The sequence below is a fragment of the Electrophorus electricus genome, chromosome 11 (assembly GCF_013358815.1).
Source record: "Electrophorus electricus isolate fEleEle1 chromosome 11, fEleEle1.pri, whole genome shotgun sequence".
In the NCBI taxonomy this organism is placed as follows: Eukaryota; Metazoa; Chordata; class Actinopteri; order Gymnotiformes; family Gymnotidae; genus Electrophorus; species Electrophorus electricus.
The window spans coordinates 5,724,051-5,745,000 of NC_049545.1; positions in this window are offsets into that span (position 1 = coordinate 5,724,051).

Consider the following 20,950-nt stretch of genomic DNA (forward strand, 5'->3'; position numbering starts at 1 on the left):
TACTCTTTCATTTTGACACAGCACAGCGAGGTGGAGGCGTGTGCGGCGCTCCAACTTAAGGGCAACTTCTTCAGCCACACGTGTAAGCTTGAGACTGAGGAAGAGGATGCTGGGACGAGTGTAGGCAGGTGTCTGGGTTTCCTCGCTTGTGCTCCAGTTGTGTGTTTCTAAGAATATCAGAAAACATGAAACTACAGAGATGTTTTTTTGTCTCCAAACAATGATTACTACATTTTAATAATTGAATTAATTTTTTTTGCTAAAAAAATTACATTCACTTTCAGAGACCAACAAATGTTCGCACAGGTTAGAATTTTCCACATTACACTCTTCTACCATTCAAAGGCATGTGGTTGCTCAGAACTCACAGTGGGTGAAATAACCAAAGAAAGTCCTTTGAATATCAGCAAATTAATGCACTAACAGAAAAATAATGCTTACACTCATAACTCCACATCATAACTCCACATTCAACACCAACATGGTACATAAGACATTTAATTATCTAAATATCATTTATACGGTATATCAGATATTTACAAAGCAACCTAATATAGCATATTAAATGGTACAATATGTAAAAAGTAAACAAAAACAAAAACTAAAGATTCATATAAGGGCTTGGTTGTCAGAAATCAGGTCTATTCATATTGTTTTACCAGCTCTGATACTGAATTAGCCCTGAACTTCTCCCCTGCCATCGCGTTTCGGTTGCACATGCTGAATATACACACATGGCGTTCTGCTGGGGAGAGAGAAAGCGCTGACTCACAGCACCACATTTATCTGAATGTTGACAAATGAGAGCGTCACAGGGGGAAAAAAAAAGAAAAAGAAAACAAGACCATGTTTGTAATTGCCTTTGCACTGTGAGTGGGAAATGTGTCTGTTCTCATTGGACCTCTGCAGGTCGTTGCCAGGCAGTTAGCGGGCGGGGCGTGCCAGCGTTGCGTCCCTGGGCGACAATTCTTGGCTGGTACATGGCCTGTCCCTGCAGGCCTGGCCCCGGAGCCCGAGGTGAGATGAACTCATCCTGGGAGGGCTGACTGGCACCCCCCATGCTGTAGCACCTAGACAAGGGGCCAGACGTCCTCGACCCCCACCTCTCGGCCCTCTCGTGGCCGGCAGAGTGGAGCAAGCGCTGACAGATTTCCCGTTTTCTCTTCCTCGGAGCCCACTGTCTCTTCCTCTCTGCTTTCCCATTCCTTTCCCGGTCCCATCACTTATTCATGGAACAGGTCCAACTCCCCGCACTGATGTCAGGAAATGACACGTGGACACCAAAGTGACAGTGGGTGCTTTCAGTAGTTGCCAGATTGGCACAGAGCAGCGCGCCTGGCCATAGGATGCCGCTCCGTGCTGAGATGTACAGTGGCAATTATCTGGTGCCACACCATTAAAAAAAAGAGCAGAACAGCCATCTTTGTTGTTTTAAATGAATATAACCAGATTGGGAGATTTAGTTGAATACATACAAATTTGATTGGTTTCTTTTATTATTTTTGCTTCAGGAATTTCAAATTTTAGTTAATCTGTTTTTAGGCATCTCATGAATGCAAGTTTTCTAAATGAAGTTGTGAAATTAGGCGAACACAGGGCGGAACCGGCAGGGTGTGGGAGGTTTTACTCTGAGCTGCTCAGTCTGAACTTTCTTAGGCACGAGATCGAGACTGCTAATTCAACCTTTTCAATCTGCTGTTGATGTGCTGTGTTTTGATGTAATAATCTGTTTAATCCTCTCTTGAGGAGCCACATTTTAATGAACAATCCTATAATCCAGAATTTGGTAAATAAATCTAAATGGCAACAGGATGATTTGCTCTCGGTCTAGGACCAATGTGAAGTATTATCTGTTGGCTCATTGACAGTGAGCGTGTGTGTGTGTGTGTGTGTGTGTGTGTGTGTTTATTAAAGAGGAGGGATGGGGGATGCTCTTCTCCGCCTCCTTTATCAGTAATGTCTTGCGATCAATAAGTAGGACATCTAGATAAGGCAGACACACACCCACACAGCTAGTACTGTGCAGGCTGAAGGACACACACACACACACACACACACACACACACACACACACACACACACACACACACACACACACACACACACACACACACACACACACACACGCAAACAAACACAATATAGCTCTTGGTGCAAAAGGGTTGAGGCAAAGAAAGCAAAAACATGAAGCATGTTATAAAATGATATAAAACATACTGATGAAATTAAAAAGGCCAGAAATAGAGCATAGCTGCACGTTTTAATGCACTTACATGGAGCTTAGCATTCTTCAACCAAGATCCTCAATATTGAATTTCTTTAAAATGTTCTTTAAAGTTTGTGAATCGCTAAGCAATTTAATTGGTGTTGAAATATATCCTAATACAGTGGGATGACTCAAATCCTAGAATGCACACTTTATTAGCACGTTTGGCACATGCTACACACTGCACGAAATGATAACTAAAAATAGATGGCTAAGCAATGTAGCGCTATGCTGGGTAATTCATGATGGAGCTGTATGTGTGCCAGGTTATACAGTCTATTATGTTAACAGATTGGCTCTCCACCTCTGTTTCCTACAGGAGAGAGAAAACATATGTTTTTCACATTCCTTGCCACTTTAAAAACCCTTCCTGATGTAGTTACATTAGAAACAATGCAGGTTTATACATTTTAAATCCAGCTGTATCCTATAATTTGACATGACCCTAACTGAGGTCGCACAGAGAGAAACTAAGATTAATGGGATTAGGTGATCAGATCTTAGATTAAACATTTGGTGTCAGTATTTCTAACACTTGTATAACTTGTTTTCTAATGATGTATCAGTATGTATGCATGTATGTATGTATGTATGTATGTATGTATGCATGTATATATGTATATATATATATATATATATATATATATATATATATATATATATGTGTGTGTGTGTGTGTGTGTGTGTGTTACTAGGCCTGGCACTCCAGGGACAGACTCAGGCGTTAACTGCAAATCCAGCCTGCGGCCCGGGCTCTGCTCACGGCCTTAGTGCGGCCTGATCAATGGCCCTGCTCTTTTGAAAATCCAAACCCGGCTGAACTCAGGAAGCCTCTGAACCTGCACGCAGCTACTCCAGGCAAGGTGCGGGGAAAGAGGCTGACCTGATCAAATGCGGAGAAATACCAAAACAAAAAAAAAAAGAAAGAAAGAAAGGATTTTTCTCCCCCCACTATGAAGAATTTGTCCTCCTGGTGAAACTCTTTGAGGAGAACTCTTAAGACTCAGACAGGGAATGGCTCTTTGGGAGTCACGTGGTCGACTTGTGAAAATAATCACAATAGGTGCCATTAAGATATTGTAAAACCATTCTGTTTTATCACTTTGGGCAGGGTGCAGCATTTAACCCTTTGTAGACCCCTGCAGTCAGGCATCTGGTTGGCAGACTGATGCCAGAGCCCATCATGGGCAGGAAGCTCCCTCTGGTGAATGTGTGAAGCGCTTCTCATTTATTGACATATTGCAGTGGACAGATGCAAACCCCAGTATCAGCGCGCATACATATTTGTGCTGCAATCAGTACATCCACGCCCCACACACTCAACCCCGTTATATACGGCACAACAGCTGGAAAGACACATGGCCATTGATTTTTGCCTGGGGCATCAGTGTGGGAACTCAAACGGAAGCTTTTGAAAGTAGCTAAGTCCAAGAAACTGAAACAACTGCTTGACAAACAAGATGCCGGTATAACCTTTGATATTTGACACTTCTGAAAATGCCTTGGAAACGTGCCTGGTAATGCCAGCTAAAATGAAAATGTAATGAATAAATGACTCCTCTACATATCTACCTAAATGTATAAGATGTGAACTGATGGGAGAATGGGAGAGTTGTTTATGCATGAAATCAACTATATGCATTATCAGAAAAAGAGAAAAATATTAATGTTGATGAAAATTGCCTAATGACTTTCACACACGCACGCACGCACGCACACACACACGCACACACACACACGCACGCACACGCACACACGCACGCGCACACACACGCGCACACACACACACGCACGCACGCACACGCACGTGCACACACGCACACACACGCACACACGCGCGCGTGTGCAGCTAGTACAATAATTGGTAAGGGGTTCTGTGGCCTACATTTTTTCAACAGTAAATGTAATACCCTCCTCTCACAGTCCATTTTGAAAGTGACTCCTCCATGTTCCCAGCCTGATAGCACCACTCTCTCTTCTCTACGTCCGTGTTTGTGCTACCTCGCCATGGCTGCTGGGTTCCTTTGTGTCCCTGCTGTGAAGTGAACCCATCTTTCCTCGGCGCCGGGGTGTAAGTTTCCAGCAGACACAGGGCACGCTTCTCTCTGCGCGTTTGACCCGTTTCACTGTACCGCGTTCAGGGCGCTTCGCAGCCGTGCAAACAAAGGGCAGAGGTAGAACAAAGGCGGAGCATAATTACGTTCGGTGGGAGAGCGTGTATGAATGTTCAGTGCTGAAGGCTAAGGTGGCCAGCGTTGCCTGGCGCTCATCTTACACGGCTCCCACAGAGCCCTGGAGAGGACAGCGTGACACGCTCTGTCCACCTGCAGGCTTCCACAAGGAACAAGACAAGGAATTCCAAACAAAAGAGGGCAAGTCGATTCCTGCCGACTCTCTGCCGACACCAGAGCGGCTCCTGGTCACTGTCCTGCATTGTTTGGGGACAATATGACTTTTGACAACCCCGCCGCCCGCTTCAACGATTTTTAAATTACAGCTTTGACTCATTTTTATTTCCATGTATGAGCATTTATTACTGAGCAGATTAGACATATCTGGCTGGGTATGCGAGCACGACACTCCGACACTGTGGGAGATGGTAGCGCAGGCTTTGCAGAGTCCTGAGAGCCCTCTGTGGTGTCAGACTCCACAATAACAGTGTAATGTCATTCTGAAATAAAGAAGTTTTGCACATGAGTGGCTCTGATTTCGTCCTCGGGGTTACTTTCTGAAATTAAAAGAGAGTGAATGAGCTTCCCTTTGAAGGCCAGACAGATGGAGCAAGGGATGAGAGAGAGAGAGAGGAAGAGAGGGAGAAAACCAGAAAGAGAGAGAAAGAAAGAGAGCGGGAGCGAGAGAGGGAGTGGGTGGGAGAAAGAAACAGACTGGGGGCAAGCAATAGGAGCGCAATTAAAATTGCACACACTGGCGAAATCTCCTGCTTTTAAAGCACAAGTCGTACCTCTCTTTTGGGAGCTCATCAACCCTGGTGCCTTTTGAAGATTTTGCAGCGTTTTATGCTCTGGTTTTAGGCAGACAACGAGACTCTGGCCACTCCATTATGGCTTTGCTTGCCCTTTATATAGTGGTTCAGCCATACAGTAAAAGAGGTATCCTAAACTTCGCAACATTCAAAGTACATGCTGTGCTTCCTCGGAGCAGTCTGACCTCTAGTCAGGATTAGCAGAAATCACATCCTGGTGACACAGAAGCCACTGCGCAGAGACAGAGAGAACATGGCACTTACTGTTTTGCTGCTGTTAACCGGTGTTGCACGTCTTTGATAAAGATGTCAACGATAGCAGAACACAGACCAGCATTATGAGAATTAAAGCCCTGATATAAAGGCGGGGGAGTCGTAGCCTAGCCCGCCACACTCTGGTCTGGGGTTCCCGAGAGTGCACGTGAGATTTACTGTGTTCTACTGGAGTTCATCATCCGCGGTGTAATACTCAGAAGTGTAGGGTAGAGTGGTGTTTGGTATAAGGCAGTATATTAATGTAGTGGAGTCCATCCTGACAGGCTGGCTAGGAGCAGTCATGGGCAACGGTGAGCTCTGCCACCGTGGAGAGCTCTAATGGAGGGTGATGAATCACCAGGGTGACACTCCTAATTGCGTTCCTTTTTTTTTTTTTTTTTTTTTTTTTACTTCTCTGTGATGACAGCTGTTCCGAGGACAATTTTAAACGCTTCCTGTGTCAAACCTGCCATATCCACAGTATGTTTCTATATCTGATGTGTGCACTCTCTGTGCTCTTAGTATGTACCTGTGCACGTGTTTGTGTGTGTTCTGTGTGTGTGCGTGTGTTTGTGTTCTGTGTGTGTGTGTGTTTGTGTGTGTTCTGTGTGTGTGTGTGTGTGTGTGTATGGTAGTGGTGGCAGTGCATTCTTTATTTTAAGTAAATCACCCTATTGTAAGAAATATTACATTGCATATATGCACTATGTTCCTACAACACACTTCCATGGCTAAACACCTTGCACACAAAAGCCATCATGCCGCATTCTCTTCTAATGGGTGCGCGACATCAGAGCAGGGTATTATAGTTTCATAAATGATAATTTATGCAGCCATGTAAAAATCTGGCCACAAAGCTTCATCACCAGCCTCTTCCTTGCATCTTCTCAAGCTAATTACTAGGTCAAAAAAGCCATTTGTACCATCCAAGTACAAGCCCCTCTCCAAACACCTCACACATTATGCAAAAATGCCAGATGCTGGCAACACCTTCTGGAAAAAAAAGTTGGTGCGAGGGTGAGAGACTGCAGAGTGTGTTGGGGGGGGGGGGGGGGGGGTTGAGCTGAGCAGACTCCCTTTATCGGATTAATCTGTCGACCTTAAAGGGGGAAAAGCAGCTGTTCCGTCCTGCAGAAGGTGAAACAGCTCGCTAGCGGTAAACAAATATTACCATGCAAGCATGAGGTCACATAGCCCAACCCAGATTCCGCCGTCATTCGTGCGTTCTGCAACATGGAGAGTGGTGTGTGCGAAAATAACCCCGAGAGATGTGCGGCACGGTGGTTCCTTCCTGAGAGTGGGTCCATAAGCAGAGAGAGAGGGAGAGAGAGATGGGGAGGGAGAGACCCAAAAGCAGACCGAAAGTGCAGAGAAGAATGGAAAAAAGCACAAGGCACTGTAGACGTGGAAGAAGCGATTCCTGTGACGACCCCACGCACCGACGCATCCATTTAAAGGCTATGTGTTTGCGAGTCAGAGGAAGATGGAGCAGCGTCTCTGCTCCATCAGCCCTGAAGTAAAGGATTCTTTATTGCTCTATATAAGCTGATAAAATGTACCACTTTTATTAATGAATGGGGCCCATTTTGGTTAAATGTCATTTAAAATGTAATGCTCCATGTATGATGTGTTTTCTTATGTGCATTGTTATTAAAAATCTGGTGCTCTGAAGTATAACAATGTGTTTATCGCTTAGAAACAGCAATAAAGCAACTTCATAGATTATTCTCTTTCAGCCAAAAAAGAGTTGAAATTACAAACGACAGATCTATTGGGCCCTCATAAATGAATCTGATAGTACACACACACACACACACACACACACACACACACACACGCACACACACACACACACACACAGTTTAAGTGCTTTTAGCAGTGTTACGTGCAGATCGTTTCCCAGGTGAACAGTGCCTGCTGCGAATGGAGGAGGGGTGTGTCCATGAGCCGGTGCTCCTGTGTTACAGTAACGGCTCCGAAGGCAAGGCAGGGCCATGCCACAGCTTTGAGTCTCATCACCTGGACACGCACTCAAATCATGTCCTCTGACCGCATGAAAAACACAGACAGGCCGCAGTAGAAGGACCCAGGACGGAATGTAGGCCGGGGGGGGTGTCACCGGCAGCTCCCCCCAGCCAGAAACTGCAAGCCGGAGTGGGAACCACACCGTTTATTGTGTAAAATGAACCCCAGTGGGTGATGCAAGGAGACTGGAAAAGCAGGCGGTGACGTCAAAGTTTAAAAAGGCGCGTTTTTGCTACGCTGAAGCGCGAGAAGGAAGTGATGTGATTGCTCCATCGGCTTTCAAATGAACTCTTCCATACCGCTCCATATACCTGTACACACCTTTTAATAATGTATGAGGTCTATTCTGGTTAAATGTCTGTCAAGTAACAGCTGCAGTTGGGCAGATTTGAAAATGGATGAACATTTCAGAAGGCATAACGACGGTCTTCCAACGTCGCAGTCAACAAAGGCCGCCCCCGGTAGCCTGGGGAGTACTCATGCACGCTCCTTCCCATACGTCTCTGCGAAGAACAAGCCCAGCGGCTTTTTATTCACCGAATCGCTTTTTACAGAACTGGACAGTGGGAGTGCTGCATGACCCCCCCATTAGAGTGGAAAATACTCAGAAAGCCTGGCATAAAACATAAAGAGATTACACGTGGAACAGTTTTAGCTGGGCCCAGTACAGCTCGCTTGCAGGGTCGGGGAATTTCAAACCCAAGCCCGTGCGAACTACAGAGAAGGCCCTCTCGAGCCCAGTGGGTCACGGGCAGGGACAGGTGTTCTGGAGCAAGGGACTCCGACCCCTGCATGGGGCACCGGGTCCCTGGCTGGACAAGGGGGATGCCGGTGGGGGTTCCGTCAACCGCCGCCGCCCCGGCCGTGCCGGCTTGATGAGGCCCAGCGACTGGCTGCTGTCCCAAAGTAGCTTGTCCCCGCTCACTGCTGGGACCTCGCGCCGCAGCGCCACGATGGCGTGCGCAACGAAGAGCGAGCGTGCATGGGGTTTCACCTCCTTGGAGGAATGCCGCGTTAAGCCGTTCAGTCTCCTCCTCTGCATCAGGACAAAGGTCCTGCAAGATGCCTTCGCATGCAGCAATTATCCAGACCAAATCAATGGCAATTGTTTTCTGCGTTTAACCTTGCGAATAAATCAGGCTTCAGCGTGAAAGTAGTCAACGCTGCTACTCTTGTGGCTCAGACTTCAAGGTCATTATCTGATTTAGGCAAAGGGGGGAAAAGCATCATTTTTCTCTCATTTTACTTTCCTTTTCTCCTTCCTCCTCTCCCTGCTGTTGAATGGCAACCCCTAATCAAGTCCCGACTGAGGCCCGATTTTAATCACTCTTCACACAGAGCTGCCAAATTCCTACAGGCAAATAGCCATGAAACATTTAGCAGCAATTCTTCACCTTGTAGTGTGCAGCTATTTGTTGTCCTACTTAAATGTGTAAAATAATATATTATTGAGTGGCTAGTGAGGAGGACGGTTGCAGAGAGGAAGGCTCCGAGGGAGTCCAAGGTCAGCCTGATTTGCCTCGGGACTAACCAATCAATATAATTTGGTCAATAATGTCTTTATTACTATCACTACAAGCAAAAATAATTTTGGAGTTGATTTTTGTTCAACCAGCTCTCAGAATATTGTGTGCCATCATAAAGTAATATAAAGTAGTATCTCTCAGAGGAATATTTTTTTAGTTTTTTGCTATTCAAATGTAAATTACTTTAAAACGCATTTTATTTTTCCAACATTCTTGGCTAAACTATTTGGCAATGACTAATTTATTCAAACCTATTTTAAAAAAAAAACCTTATACAAACGTCAAAATATACCACACCACAAAGCAGTTCTCAGTGGTTAAAAAAGAGAAATTTCTAAGACAGAACAGAATAAATTAAACACATTTGTTAACCACAGGACAACTGGCAGGAGTTATTTTTAAAGTTTTTTTTTTTTTTTCCCCCCTGGAAAACTGTGTCCTGTGCAGAGAACTTTTCATGAATATGAAATGTCCATATGGTGAAAAGGCTGGTGAAGCCCCGAGTTTCAGTTATGGAATGGCCTTTTTTCCACATTTTCTCCTCTTCCAAGAACTCTTCACCCTCCCCACCCTCCACCCCCACGAGCACCTCACTCTGCAGGCTATGGCCCTTCACTGGGGGCCAATTATATGATGCAGTAAGCAGGAAAGCTGTGTGCCACTGGCCCCAGTGAGGGAAGGTGTCTTTCTGTCCCAACGGCATGTCTGCGCTGGGCTTTTACAATGCAGTCCCTGCCTGCAGTAACTGCTGCGCCATGGGTGAAGGACACCAAGACACAATAAATATGGATGCAAAACAAAAATAATATTATAATAGTACTTAAAAAGATACCGGCATCTTTCCCTGTCCAGTGGCACAGAAGTGGAGCTTTACTGCAGCCTGTAAAACTACTTTATCACCTGCCAGTGCATGCAGAGAGGAGAGAGGACCAGACACACTGTGTCACCACCCTCACATCAGGGCCGCTGCATGCCGTCACGAAGCAAAGCGTCTTGCTAGCCTTTCTCAGTACCATTCTCTACTTCTCTTTCAATAGATGGATTTGATCTTCATGCTCCGAGCTTCATAACCATCAAAATACGTTTACAAACTAAAGAAGACGCTGTTGGAGATGGTCTTCACGAAGCCTGAAAACCTGTTGTTTGCTAGATCACGTATGTCATCAACTTTGACTACGCCAATGCATTAAATCGTATATCTTGCCGTTAAAAGCAGAAATAAAAGGAAAAGAGATCGTTCTTATTGTTCTTCCAGAATAAACCACAAGAGCTTAAAGATGTCCAGCTACTGCTGTGACGTGCAGCGATTCCGTGAAAGTGCTGGGTGATCTCACTGCCCATTTCTCCAGGCCCAGGTGAGCGGTTCATTCGGCCAAAGCGTCCAGGAGGACAGGAACAAACACAGCCCTCATCTGACAGATGGCGCTGCGGTCAGTTACACTTTGGACTTGGCCCAGACAATGAGAGAGAAAGTCAACCACAACAGCACAGGAACTTACCATGGAAAATTATTGCCTTGAAAATGCAGGGAAATAGTGATATTTTATTGTTCTTCATAGAGGAATGCTTTTCTTTGGAACTATTTTCTTCTCAAATCATGTTTGGTCAGTAATTTTTCCTTTTGTACTAAATCAGTCACCAGGATGGAAGACTCTACTTTGTGTTTTAATATGGATTAAAACTCCTGCCCTTCACTGGCTGAGTGCAGTGGTTGGTAGACTTGAAAAGATTTCCACCAGGGAAGATCAGGACGTTCCACCATTCTCACCATACGCCAGACACACTCGCAAACTTTGACCCCAATAATTGTTCTATTGCTTAACCCTTGACACAGTTTATAGCTAACCGGTTAAAAGATGAATATTTAAGACAGTAAAAGATAAAGGAAAGTAGGGAATGTTTGTGCCAGGAGGATAGTTCTCAGACAAGACCCTTTCTGACTTTTTCTCTTTCTTTCTGCATAATTCTAAACCGACTTCCACATAAAGAGGATATGAGGGTTGAGGGGGAAAAGGGAGACTGCTGCACCCAGAGGGTGTGTGGCGAGTTAGGGGCAAATCCCTGTGGTAATAAGGCCTTGGAGAGTGTGGCTGGGGACACACAATGTAAGTGTTGTTTCAGTGAGGAGCACACTAGTGAGGGAGCACCACCCAGGGAGACTTCTTTAATGGGGACCATTTCCCCTTTGTCTCCATCTCTCTCTCTCTCTCTCTCTCTCTCTCTCTCTCTCTCTCTCTCTCTCTCTCTCTCTCTCTCTCTCTCTCTCTCTCTCTCCAGACAGCAGGGGCTCTAAGAGCTCAGCCGCCTTCTGCTCTCCGAGCCAAGACATTTACTCTACATGACACCCGGCCACGGCGGCTTTGCATTAGCGCTCGCACACATGCTCAAACACATGTGGTGGACTGAGGTCCTGTAGTTCACCTAGTAAAGCAGGACAAGTAAGGCGATAACAGTACCAGACTCAAGGGTTTGACTCCCAGGGAGCACACATACAGTTCTACTGATGAATATGCAAGCGAGATAAGACCAGCTACCAAACGCCGAAAAATGTATAGTTTCAGTCTTGGATTTTCTGCTAGACCCAGAATAATTCAATTGATCAAAATATATTATTACGATTTGCTTGACTGCATGAATGATTGCGAGCTAATCGTATAATCATCACAGATTCCTCACTGTGGAATTTGAGGACGTGCAGTGGAACTTCATTAAGGCTTGAGTACGCTGGGGTTCAAGAGCGGCACATTAAAAACCAAGCAGAAAGTCCCATCGACTGCTGTTAGCAGAGTGCAAATATAACAGGGGTGGTCACAATCAGAGGTAGACCTGCAGGAAGAATGGCAGCCTTGCGCGTTTTGCCTTTAATGGCAGATTTTCTTAGGCAAACCTGTGATACTCACGAGAGGACAAAACCTTAAGGCTTACCAGTCTTGATCTAACAAACGAGCAGTTATGAGAGGCATTTTTACTCTGCCCGTTATGAATGTTTCCGCAGGCAGGGAGCAGGCTGATGGGAACGACTGGATGAAGGTAACTGCTACGCTCCCTCAGCTGTCTAAACAAAGCAGACCATCGATCATTGAGGTGGAGCAAGCAATGGGCTCCATCTTTAAGTATTACGGTGAGGGTTAGGGTTTCATTAGACAGCTGCCTTATTGCTTTTTATAATCTACAGTATAGTGTTTAATCCTATTTCTGGAACTTCACCATCTTGTTTTTAGCTCCAGCCCTAATTTAATACACTTTATGCAGCCAGGTGTATTCAATTTTGTGGCATATTTCAAGGGAGCATTGTTAACATACACCTATGCCCCCCCAAACCTCCCCAAACCTTTTTTTTTAAAGGTTTGACAGTCACTGCAAGCATCAAGTCATGAAATTTTCTTTCAGATTTCTGACATCTAACATCTTTCACTCTCCACTGCAAACTATGCTCACAACTACATGAGCCAACATGACTACCGTCCTGTCCCATAGAGTGCTGGGTAATCACTAAAACTAGTGAATTCATACGCGAAACAAAACCAAACAAAAGACGATTACATCAACTCCTTAGCAACGTGTTTTGCATTCGTCTTGGATACCTAACAAGATGTTTAGAATGTGTAATATTGACCGTAATTAAAGTTAAAGTTACAGCCGAGGTCTGTGTGCCTGTATACCGTTACGGATTGCAATGGAGCATGTCAGACGTTTAATAACTCCCCATTTGACGAAGAAAGGAGCTAGCTAATGATTCCAACACACGCGCCACTTACCAGCGACTGATGAAAGGTTTACAGATGAACAAATCTCGCGCTGCACGGCCTTGCCATTCATACTGGGCACGAGCGCCGGAGAGGCGAATTACTGGCGCACTCCGCAGAAGAAACAGGCTTGCACAGCGAGTGCCTAAAACTCTGGATTAGGCGGTCATGATGATCTTGTTTGACAGTGTCGTGTTGAATCTAAATGCTTGATTTGTGAATGGTGTGAGCAAGACATCACAGGCCTGGTGGATAATCGTTCATTCGCATCTTCTTTTGCTAGTGCTAAAACGTCCCAGTAACGTTTTTGGTTTGATCAACCACGCGCATGTACAGTCAAGACATACTGCATGTTCCGCATTGATCAGTGCAAACCATGCTAACAATAAAAAAATCCGTGCGTGGTTCATTCTGTAACTGATAATTGACCTGTTTTCTGGTTAACTGGTCATCACACCTGTCTCCTAGGTAAAGGGACAGTCGAAAACCTGTTGGACTTGGACCTCGAGGACTGGGATTTGATTACTTCTGATCTAGAATGATTTCATGATCAAATGATACTAATCCCATCTGATATTAATCCCATCTAATCGTATGATTTAGGCTACTTCCTGCCCCTTTCCTTATATAAACACGGAATAGTAAACATAAAGGATAAGAAAAGCTACTAATCCCATTTGGTTAAAAAAAAAAAAGTTTGTGCATTCAATAAAATAAATGGGATATTTGTTTATTTGATTTAATGTTTGAACCTTAGGGTACTGTGGAAACATCTATAGTCAATATCATGAACAATCATATGCAATAAATCATAATAATTGAAATTTTCTTTAATTGTATAAAGATCATGCAGTCCAGAAATATGGTCCTGTAGGCGTGAAGTCACAAAACAAACTGTGATAAAATCAACTTTTAAAGTTGTACAGGTTCGTAAAGCGCCCAGCATCAGAGCCCAAGACGATCATGTGACTGTGCCCTTAGCTAAAAGGACAGGCAGTCAGTGCATGCTCACTCCGTGCTCCTGACAGGAATCATCATATCAGTACCATAACGCTCCTAACGTCTCATATATTAACAGGCTCCATTCAGCACGAGCACTAAATTAACATATAGCGTGGCGGTCTGCGCAGTGATGTATGCCGTGGACTTACATGGCCCCTGCTTGGCAGAGATGTGCCTTATCCTTCTTCGGCTGGTGACGGCGGACGCGCTCTGGGTGTGAAGGCTAATATTGCGGTGTGCAGCGGAGAGCCGTGATAATGTAAGATGGCACTCTGAACAGTGCAGGGGAATCAGCTGACTGGTATGGCCATGTCCCCGTGTTCGATTAGCTTAAAATAAAAGACAGTTGTTTACTGATGTCATGTGCCAGCCTGGTGCATACAAAATATACCACCACCACCACCAACTTCTCCCTGTGTTTGTCTCCTGTCCTCTTCAAAGACCTCCAGAATACATTTGTGCATTGACACAGTGCTTCGCTGGCATAACATTTCAACGTAGCAGCGATGAATCATTCGAGGACTAATGTATTCAGGACAGGCGAGGACCAACTACTGCTATCAAAGGACTTGCTTGAATAACTGTAATAACTGGAAAATTATTTTGATAGCCTGAAACAATCTTATATATCACAGAACTTTATTAAAATAATATCAAATCAAATTAGCCTGTATCCCCATAATGAATTAAGTAACAGGTTACGCTGATATTAATCTCGACTAGCTCGCAGGCATTGCGGCAGGAGCATTTAATAAGCTGGTCCCTGTTGCTCTGAAGGGCTAGAAATCCTCGAGTACCAGTGCTTATTCAGGGAAAAATACATCAAAAGGCTCTCTCCCTCTCTAAATAATGTGCCCGTTTTCTCTGCCTTTGGTGAAATTATTCATAAGGAGAAAATCTTGGCGAAATCTCGGGAGGGTTCTGATTAGCAGCCGACCCATGGGGACGCTACGTATCCTAATCCCCTAAATGCCTCGCCATCTCCCTCCCACCCGCGTGCCGGGGAGCACACCGTGCGGACCCTCAAATAATAATATAATCATGTTTTCTTATGGCGCCGTGGAGCAGGCGCGCCAGGCAGAGCCACGGTGGGCCTCCCCAGCCCCGGTGCAGCTGTCTGGGCTTGCGCTCGCTCGGGCTCCGGCCTGACTCTCCAGGCCCCCCGGCTCCTCTCGCTCTCCCTCTCTCCCTCTCTCCCTTTGCCACTTGGATACTGTCCATTTTCGGGGCTAAGAACCTGCTGGAGGCTCTTTAAATTTTTTAATAGAGCCCAGATGAAGCAGTGCTGGGGAGAGGAGAAGACAGCTCGTGTCAGTTTTTCCCCCGGCTCCCAGAGGGCCAGTAGCCCTGTAATGATCTGGTAAGGCTACAGATTAAAGTCGAGCTGGAGTCCAAGAAAGAAGGGGGAAAGAGAGAGCTGCCAGTTGCTCTTCGCTCTCTCTCTCTCTCTCTCTCTCTCTCTCTCTCTTTTGTCTCTATGTCCTTACTTCTTTCTCTCTCTTACTCACTCTGCAGGCCTGGTCGGGGAGCTGTGTTTGCTCTGTACTGGGTGAGGGAAGCAAGGGGGGGGGGGGGTCTAGAGGATGAGGGTGCGGTGAGTGTGTGAGAGCCTGGCCACAATGCTGCCACCATGCTCTTCTTTTCCTCTGTTTTCTTTTCTTTTTCTTTTCCTGTCTACTTCCCCTAGCAGTTTTTGTCCGTTTTCACTCCATTATCTTACCCACTTTACCGTTGCCCACCCCCTTCGCTCTACCCCCTCCGTTCCTCTGTTGCTCGCCTCTCGGTGCCCCCAGTCTGCCTGGCTTGTTGTGTTACCCTGCAAACCGCGCTACATAACCATCCTCCAGGGTGGACACTAAATCTTTTGATGCAGGCGGAGCAGCGATAACATCTGAACTAGGGGAGTCTTCCCAGGGCATGCTTGACAGATGTAGCAGGGCCTTTTAGGATTTAGTGTTAGAGCGTATCTATTACAGGCGCTGTGGCAGGGCTCGGCAGGCCTGCCTGGTAATCTCCCATGAATTTCTGTCCAACTTATCACAGACCCGGGACAGGTTTGTGCAGGAGCTGGAATCGCTGGATCTCCTCTCCCAAAGACACAGCAGACAGGCCAAGCCTTTGAACTCTGCATTGCCACAGATATGAAGGACGTAAACAGTGCTCATGCAGAAATGAAGACAACAAAGCCCTTGTTCATGAGGCGCAGGGACGGGCATAACTAGCTGCTTCAATTTGTGCGTATGTTTGCGCCGTTAGTGGAAGTATCTTGTGGACTTTTACAAGTATATAAAACATGGCAGTTTATTCTGGACTTCGGCAAATACCTGACAGATAAGAAATCTGTAATGTGAAGTTTGCTTTTAGGGCAGGATGGTGCCTTGTCTGTTGGGGAGAGGCTCCGTGTCCTTACAGAGTGAACTCTGAGCAGTAACATACATGTCATCATATCTGTGTCCTGTGCCCCTAAGACTGGGAAATTGATGGACTATTAAAAATTATATGATTATGCTAATATATTCAAAAAGGATAATCATAAACATCCTAGAGAAATGATATACAGGCACACAGAGAAATATGAATATCAAATAGATAAAGGAATCATGCCACGGGCTACAGAAGAGTGCATATTATGTAGGGGCGGCGTTTTCTTGTGGACACAAGGGAAATATGGGTTATGTCTGCATGGAGGAGTGAGAAAGATGGTCAGAGATCGTGTGTGTGAGATCGAACACTTGTAGTTAGGTGCCTGTGTGTGAGAGATCGTCTGTTTGTAGTTAAGCTTGCGTGTGAGCATGTGCGCGGGTGTTCACACTCGTGTGCATGAGTGCAGGGTGTGAGTGAATGTTTTGTGTTTGTTCAGCCCCTGCAGGGGCAGATCCTGTGCCATCCGGCTGCTCCGGGCGATGGGGGCATCATCTTCCTCGTCTGATGGTTCCTCTGCCCCGTGGCCTCTGCTGCCATCCTTCCTCCCCGGGTTCTCCTTCTCACTGCAGGACTTTCATTCTCTAGTCTCTTCTCTGTATTCCCCTCTCCCTGTACTGCGTGTCACGTTCACACACGCAAACATACACGTTCTGACTAAAAGTCCCTTAGACCCAAAATATGAATGCTGATTGATGTAGTAATATTAATGAATTGTGCACACATGTTATATTGGAATACTTATAGCTGAGGTCATCTGGCCTGTAACATCAGCAGGGGTAGGTTTACATTTTCATGGTTTTGTTTTTATGTGTGTGCGCGTGTGTGTGCGTGTGTGTGTGCGTGTGTGTGTGTGTGTGTGCGTGTGTGTGAGCGCACGCATGTGTGTGCATGTTTGCAAGCGTGTGCTTGAGTGTGTGTGTGCTGGGGGGGTTTCACAATAATACTGTAATTAAAGACAAATTACAGTAAGTAAATATGACATTTGATCTATGATGCGTAGTTAGAGAAATGACATAGCAGCAGTTTACTACTGTTCCTCTCTCTAGCCCAGTGGAGGGGCTCTCGAGCTGTTGGATATTTGACCATTATGGTCTATTTCACTTTGTAACTTGAGGCGGTTATTCCCCTACTGGCCCAGTTAACCCATTCATCCCCTCCTTATCGCCCTCATCATGTGCAGTAAAGAGTGCCAATATAGAATCATGTACACAAGATTGTAGAGTTTGATGTCAAAGAATTGCTTCTGTACGTGTGTGTGTGTGTGTGTGTGTGTTTGCGTGTCTCTGTGTGTGTGTTTGTGTGTTTTTGTGTCTGTGCTTGTGTGTGGGCTCGTATATTTGCATTTCCTTCCCTTTCTATAATTGTGCACAGGTTTGGCTTCTGTGGGGAGGCTGTGTGTGTGTGTGTGTGTGTATGTGAGAGAGAGAGAGAGAGAGAGAGAGAGAGAGAGAGAGAGAGAGAGAGAGAGAGAGAGAGAGAGTTACAGAGGGGCAGCAAAAAAAAGAATGAGTGTGTGTGTTTTTGCTCAGGGGCAGGTATAGTAGGACTGAGGTAGTGTTTAAGGAGACCTGGGTCCTGTGACTACCCCCACTGAACACTGACTCACCTCAGGCTGCTCACCATCCAGGATTGTCTGGTCTACTTCCTACAGCTGTGACCTTCGTGAGGTACACATATGTTCCAAATGCATGTGCACGTGCATACAAACACACACACACACACACACACACACACACACACAGACACACGCGTGTGCGTGCGCAGAAACATACAGGTCATATTTCGTGTGCAGCTTATTAGAGGTGACAAAATATCGCCACTGGATCTGAAAAGTCAAGTAGAGGAGCAGTTGCTCAAGCATTGCTCAAGTCGCTCATCTAAGTATTCAACTACGAAATGAAATATGTTAAAGATTAAGTTGTGTCACTTCTCATTCCGAGCTCTAATTATATTACAGGAGTATAAGCATGAATGAATGAAGAGTTCATTTAGACAGCTGTGATAAAGACAGAGATGACTACATACTGGCCACACATATATGATATCTCTATATATTACACTGTGACAGCCTGGGGCATTTACAGTAAGTGTAATTTAGTGAATAGCTCAGTATTAATTGATGTGTTATATGTTGATGAATATGATATACATTATATGTTAAACAACAACAATAGCAGCAGCAACAACAAACATAATAATAATAATAATAATAATAATAATAATAATTCTCTCCTCTCCTATCGTTTTCTCCTGTGTGCTGGAGAAGTATGTTTTCTAGGCCAGGGTGCGAAAGCCTGTGATTGTGTCTGAGGTACAACAGCACTCTGGGTGTTTGCTGCCTGTGGAAACACATGGCTAATCTTTCCCGGTCACCATCTCCACTTTAATCTTCCTCCACCCTGGCTCTTCACCGTTTGATGTCAAATTAGTCCAGGAATAACTAATTCTTTCTTCTCCTGAATCTGGCACACTGAAAGAACTTTGTTGTAGTCCTGGGAGGCAAACAATGCTTCAAGGAGTTAAACCTAACGAAAGCCTTTGATCCTGAAAGATATTAGAGAGGGAGAGAATGGGAAAGGAGGTAGAGAGTGTGGGGTGAAAACAGGCAACATGCTAAAATGACAAATCCAAATTGAAATGCAAATGATATTGAAATGTGTAGGGGTATGTTTTAATTCTCTCCTTTCCCCCTTTTAAATTAATGATCTCAGTTTTGTTTGGATTAGGCCTAACCTACTAAAGTATGAACGAGTTTCGCTTTGGCACGTCATTTCATATTTATATCGTTGGGAATGAAAGTTCTATTTTCAAGTTGTTACAACAGATTCAAGTGCCAGAATGCTAAATGAGAGATATGGGGACAGCCAATCAGAAGAGGGGAAGAAGACGAAACACAAGTAGATTTGTGTAGTTTTCCTTTTGGGCATTTTAGCATTGTTAATTTTCCTCTGCTTTTTCTTGCTTTGTACATTATGATGGCTCTCCCTGGAGCAAATCAAGTGAGCTAGTCTAGAGCAAGGCAGTGCTTAATGATTTCTTTGTTGGGATGTCAGCGTAGTCGCTGGAGAGATGAGAGTGGAGCTGACCCAGGCTTTGAGCATGTGACAGGGAACATGTGTAATTGAATGGAACTGAAGGTGAACGCAGCACTCTTAACAATGTGCACCCTGCTTCCAGGATGTGGCGCACACTGGGATAGCTCCCCGTACGAGTTCCCCCGCAATCTCCTGGAAGGACGAGGAGCTTTAAAGTGGTGGGGAAGGGAAAAAAGACCACCAAACAAACAACAAAAAAAAGGAAGTTGACAAACAGTTTAGCCTGGAAGAGACAGAAACTTTGGTTTGATATTACTCCTGAAGCCAGAAAGTGTCCTGGCCGTTTGTCTTGTAGCGCTGCAACACCGTGATTTTACTTCCTCCAGAAATGTTTTCTTTCACCCTTCTTCATGTTCATGTCTCGACCTGTTCCTCTTTTTGGGTTTAGTTAATGCTCTGCTTCCTCACTGCATATATGTTTGAGTGCGTGCGTGAGCGTGCATGCATGTCTGTGTGTGCGCACGTGCGTGATTGAGCTCCCCAGCTGTGAGTGGTCAGGCCTGGCCCACGGGCTCACGGGACTGATGAAGTGCAGGCATGTTGCCCCCGGGGGTAGTTGGGAATGGGCCACATCGACCTCCTCCTTTTCCTCTTCTGCCTTTCTTTCAATCGCTGAGCCCATGGTCTCCACGCGAGCAAATAAAGAGATCTCGAGGAGGTGGCAGAGTGGCAGGCCCCGAAATGTAAAGCGTACGCAATCACTCAGATACAAGTGGCACCGCTAAAAATTGCCTTCATATATCAGCTTATGGTTTACAGGCACTGGCAGAAAGGACACTGAAAGGTCAGAGGGGAAAACATATAGATGTGTCAAGCCTGGAGCTGAGGGCGGCAGGATAGCGGCGTGATGAGATGTGATATGGGCTCTGGAGGGGCAGAAGAAGTGCTTGATGGGGCAGTATTCTCTCCCCCTCCCTCCTCCCCCTTCCTCCGGTGGAGGGAGGGGGCGTCCCCGGTGCGGGCGTCAGCACCGGAGACCAGGTACGCCAGGGCTGTAACCTCTCCTGCTGACCCCCGGTGACAAGACAGATAGCTCCATTCATCTGCGGCTGAGCAGCGGCACGCCGGGGCATTTTTCACCCTGAGCCCGGGATGGATCTGCTCGCCGGGAGGAATGTCACCGGCCTGAATGCCCTGATCGGTCACGTTCCACCCATCTTCACCTGTATCGTGCAGCGGCACGGCAGGGGCAGACACGCCCGCGGCCAGGCAGCCCGAAGCCTCGGTGGAAGTCGAGCAGAAGTGAGAGCGCGGCAGCGAGAGACGTCTGAGGAAGGCGCGAGGATCATCTCAACATCCACTTGCTGTGGACTGAGCTAGGAGCGCACCTTGCACTGCTGCACACTGGGAAGGGTTAAGCGTTGACAACAGTCATGAGTTACGTGTCATGTAAAATTTAAGAAGGATAGTCGACCTCGAATATTGATTGAGTCTTATTTATGTTTTTTTTATGCATGCATGGCTAGTGTGTGTGTGTTTGTGTGTGTGTGTGTGTGTGTGTGTGTGTGTGAGGGTTAATGCAGTGGTGCTTTACAAGGCGTCTACTTTTGTTCTGTCCTCAGTGTTTTATGGCTGGTGTTTGGAGTGAGCACACACACTAAACCCCAGCTCAGATGTTTCCTTCATCA